This window comes from Osmia lignaria, unplaced genomic scaffold (assembly GCF_051020975.1).
Source record: "Osmia lignaria lignaria isolate PbOS001 unplaced genomic scaffold, iyOsmLign1 scaffold0007, whole genome shotgun sequence".
NCBI lineage: Eukaryota > Metazoa > Arthropoda > Insecta > Hymenoptera > Megachilidae > Osmia > Osmia lignaria.
Window position 1 is genome coordinate 125,001 of NW_027478164.1, and position 5,000 is coordinate 130,000.

Sequence of the window (5,000 nt, forward strand, 5' to 3'; positions counted from 1 at the left end):
TATGATACATTTCGATCAAGAACTACATTGATCGTCATGAAACTGTTTTTTTTTTTGGGAGACGTGTACGCTCCTTTTCATAAAGGAGACTATCTTATTGCGAAAGTCAAAATCGCACGCTCTCACGGCGATTTGCCCCCGTATACGCCTGGGCGTAAGCCCGTGCGTCGCCGACCTAGCGGCCTGCCGATCGGTATTTAGAGGGAGGCACTTTGAAAGCAACACGCCGTTGGAACTTTGAAAAATTTCGATGCGTCGCCAAAGTTCGTACTTTTCGATAAAATCTTCGTCCTATGATACATTTCGATCAAGAACTACATTGATCGTCATGAAACTGTTTTTTTTTTTGGGAGACGTGTACGCTCCTTTTCATAAAGGAGACTATCTTATTGCGAAAGTCAAAATCGCACGCTCTCACGGCGATTTGCCCCCGTATACGCCTGGGCGTAAGCCCGTGCGTCGCCGACCTAGCGGCCTGCCGATCGGTATTTAGAGGGAGGCACTTTGAAAGCAACACGCCGCTGGAACTTTGAAAAATTTCGGGGCAAAGCAATACGCGGCTGGGACTTTGAAATATTTCGGAGCGCACCTAAAGTTCGTTATTTTGGCTAAACGGAGCGAAAATCTGCATTTATACCATCACGGACGTTAGTTCAATAGCGTTTAACGATGGATCCACGGTACAGAATGCAAAAATATGATTGTTAAAATTTTCGACTAATCGGTTCTAAGAGGCGAAGCAATACGCCGCTGGGACTTTGAAATATTTCGGAGCGCACCTAAAGTTCGTTATTTTGGCTAAACGGAGCGAAAATCTGCATTTATACCATCACGGACGTTAGTTTAATAGCGTTTAACGATGGATCCACGGTACAGAATGCAAAAATATGATTGTTAAAATTTTCGACTAATCGGTTCTAAGAGGCGAAGCAATACGCCGCTGGGACTTTGAAATATTTCGGAGCGCACCTAAAGTTCGTTATTTTGGCTAAACGGAGCGAAAATCTGCATTTATACCATCACGGACGTTAGTTCAATAGCGTTTAACGATCGATCCACGGTACAGAATGCAAAAATATGATTGTTAAAATTTTCGACTAATCGGTTCTAAGAGGCGAAGCAATACGCCGCTGGGACTTTGAAATATTTCGGAGCGCACCTAAAGTTCGTTATTTTGGCTAAACGGAGCGAAAATCTGCATTTATACCATCACGGACGTTAGTTTAATAGCGTTTAACGATGGATCCACGGTACAGAATGCAAAAATATGATTGTTAAAATTTTCGACTAATCGGTTCTAAGAGGCGAAGCAATACGCCGCTGGGACTTTGAAATATTTCGGAGCGCACCTAAAGTTCGTTATTTTGGCTAAACGGAGCGAAAATCTGCATTTATACCATCACGGACGTTAGTTCAATAGCGTTTAACGATCGATCCACGGTACAGAATGCAAAAATATGATTGTTAAAATTTTCGACTAATCGGTTCTAAGAGGCGAAGCAATACGCCGCTGGGACTTTGAAATATTTCGGAGCGCACCTAAAGTTCGTTATTTTGGCTAAACGGAGCGAAAATCTGCATTTATACCATCACGGACGTTAGTTTAATAGCGTTTAACGATGGATCCACGGTACAGAATGCAAAAATATGATTGTTAAAATTTTCGACTAATCGGTTCTAAGAGGCGAAGCAATACGCCGCTGGGACTTTGAAATATTTCGGAGCGCACCTAAAGTTCGTTATTTTGGCTAAACGGAGCGAAAATCTGCATTTATACCATCACGGACGTTAGTTTAATAGCGTTTAACGATGGATCCACGGTACAGAATGCAAAAATATGATTGTTAAAATTTTCGACTAATCGGTTCTAAGAGGCGAAGCAATACGCCGCTGGGACTTTGAAATATTTCGGAGCGCACCTAAAGTTCGTTATTTTGGCTAAACGGAGCGAAAATCTGCATTTATACCATCACGGACGTTAGTTCAATAGCGTTTAACGATCGATCCACGGTACAGAATGCAAAAATATGATTGTTAAAATTTTCGACTAATCGGTTCTAAGAGGCGAAGCAATACGCCGCTGGGACTTTGAAATATTTCGGAGCGCACCTAAAGTTCGTTATTTTGGCTAAACGGAGCGAAAATCTGCATTTATACCATCACGGACGTTAGTTCAATAGCGTTTAACGATCGATCCACGGTACAGAATGCAAAAATATGATTGTTAAAATTTTCGACTAATCGGTTCTAAGAGGCGAAGCAATACGCCGCTGGGACTTTGAAATATTTCGGAGCGCACCTAAAGTTCGTTATTTTGGCTAAACGGAGCGAAAATCTGCATTTATACCATCACGGACGTTAGTTCAATAGCGTTTAACGATCGATCCACGGTACAGAATGCAAAAATATGATTGTTAAAATTTTCGACTAATCGGTTCTAAGAGGCGAAGCAATACGCCGCTGGGACTTTGAAATATTTCGGAGCGCACCTAAAGTTCGTTATTTTGGCTAAACGGAGCGAAAATCTGCATTTATACCATCACGGACGTTAGTTTAATAGCGTTTAACGATGGATCCACGGTACAGAATGCAAAAATATGATTGTTAAAATTTTCGACTAATCGGTTCTAAGAGGCGAAGCAATACGCCGCTGGGACTTTGAAATATTTCGGAGCGCACCTAAAGTTCGTTATTTTGGCTAAACGGAGCGAAAATCTGCATTTATACCATCACGGACGTTAGTTCAATAGCGTTTAACGATCGATCCACGGTACAGAATGCAAAAATATGATTGTTAAAATTTTCGACTAATCGGTTCTAAGAGGCGAAGCAATACGCCGCTGGGACTTTGAAATATTTCGGAGCGCACCTAAAGTTCGTTATTTTGGCTAAACGGAGCGAAAATCTGCATTTATACCATCACGGACGTTAGTTCAATAGCGTTTAACGATCGATCCACGGTACAGAATGCAAAAATATGATTGTTAAAATTTTCGACTAATCGGTTCTAAGAGGCGAAGCAATACGCCGCTGGGACTTTGAAATATTTCGGAGCGCACCTAAAGTTCGTTATTTTGGCTAAACGGAGCGAAAATCTGCATTTATACCATCACGGACGTTAGTTCAATAGCGTTTAACGATCGATCCACGGTACAGAATGCAAAAATATGATTGTTAAAATTTTCGACTTATCGGTTCTGGATCACTGAAAAATCAAAAAAAATTATTAATTTTGATTAATTAAATTACATATGTAGTTTTATATTGTTATAGTCTCGTATTTGTTAATGTTTTGTCGTAAGAAAATGCAAAAATATCGTTTTAATGTTTTCGTCTCATCGGTTCTGGATCGCTGAAAAATCAAAGAAAAATATTAATTTTGATTAATTAAATTACAAATGGAGTTTTATATTGCTATAGTCGCTTATTTGTTAATGTTTTACCGTAAGAAAATGCAAAAATATCGTTTTAATATTTTCATCTCATCGGTTCTGGGCGGTTTTAAAATTTTTTAAAATATTAATTAAACCCATGATTTACATGAGAATGTGAATTTATTATGTCCTGCATGTTAATTTATTAATTTTCATGTATAGAACGTTATAAAATGAAAGGATATGTTCGACGATATTTCCGGCTAAGTTTTACCGTGCCGGCGGGATGGTACGCTCTCACGGCGGTTTGCACAGGCATACGCCTGGGCGTAAGCCCATGCGTCGCCGACCTAGCGGCCGGCCGTTCGGTATTTATAGGAAGGCACTTTCGGTTCGCTCGGACCGGTCGGGAGTAGCGTCGAGCGTGTGGCTCTTTTATGACTTCGGTTGAAAAGCAGTCTACCGCTCCTCGAGAATATACTTTCTCGACTATTCTCGTTCCGGTTTTCCGTTGCGGATTATTATTAATCTCCACACAGCATTACCACGGGTCGGTGTCTAAGACCGAATGGCCCATATGTGGTGAGCCTTGTAATATAAGGCTGGTGACCTGTATGCACTTATAAATGTTGCATACTTGTACAAACTGAGCATCAACTGTCTGTAACCAAAATTTGTTAAAACTGAAAAAGTTATAAGATTGTATAAAATTTTTGAACCAAGAAAGTAGTGTTAGACGAAAATTCGTTCTATCACTTTTAGAAGGGAGACTGTTTGGAAATATTTAAAGTATAAAATACACAAAAGTCCACTGAATTATGAACAAAATTACGTCCCTGAATTTAAGAAAAGTCAAGAGGTGTCAGAAATAAAATCCTCTCTGATACGTTCAGAGAGGAAAATAAGTATGGAGAGAGGAGTAAAAATGAAAGAAGTTTTAAGGCTGGGGAAACTTCTAAAGGAGAGAGATTCCAACATATCTAATATGTACATTTAAAGCAAGTCCAAGGAACTCTCTCCGTTAATGTTTGAAAAGGTGTGTGCAGATGGAGGAGAAATGTATAAAGTACAGAGACGAGGTTGGTGGGCCCGCTCTAATGATAAAGATTATAAAATTTGGTGGCAAAATGACCAGCATGATCACTGTACGCGCTTTCTCGATTTGTATAGCATGCCACTGTCCGCGCTATCTTTTATTATATTGTCCAGCGTGTGTGGTCTACGTGCTTGCACGATGGATGCACGGCGTGAAAGTGATTTTCGTGCTTTATGAGAGGAGGAGGAGAATATTTGGCCTCTATAAGAGGTACAAAATTTATGAAATGTGTGTTACATACAAAAGAGAAATGGCTTAACGTCGATCGGTCTTACAGGGAGGGCCGACGACGAAAATTTAAATTTACAATAATAACTAAGCTCCCTGGTTGATCCTGCCAGTAGTCATATGCTTGTCTCAAAGATTAAGCCATGCATGTCTAAGTACATACCGAATTAAGGTGAAACCGCGAATGGCTCATTAAATCAGTTTTGGTTTCTTAGATCGTACAAAACATTACTTGGATAACTGTGGTAATTCTAGAGCTAATACATGCAAACCAGAATTCCACCCAGAGATGGGAGGAATGC

The 5,000-nt window shown here is 40.1% G+C and overlaps 1 non-coding gene across 1 annotated transcript in view; it reads left to right on the plus strand.

The window, feature by feature from the left end:
- The first annotated feature begins 4,791 nt into the window (after positions 1 to 4,791).
- The window catches only part of LOC143306428 (small subunit ribosomal RNA), a 1,923-nt gene continuing 1,714 nt past the window's right edge, over positions 4,792 to 5,000 (plus strand). The window contains exon 1 of the ribosomal RNA XR_013063825.1: positions 4,792 to 5,000. This exon is cut by the window's right edge and continues 1,714 nt beyond it. This is a non-coding gene — a ribosomal RNA (small subunit ribosomal RNA).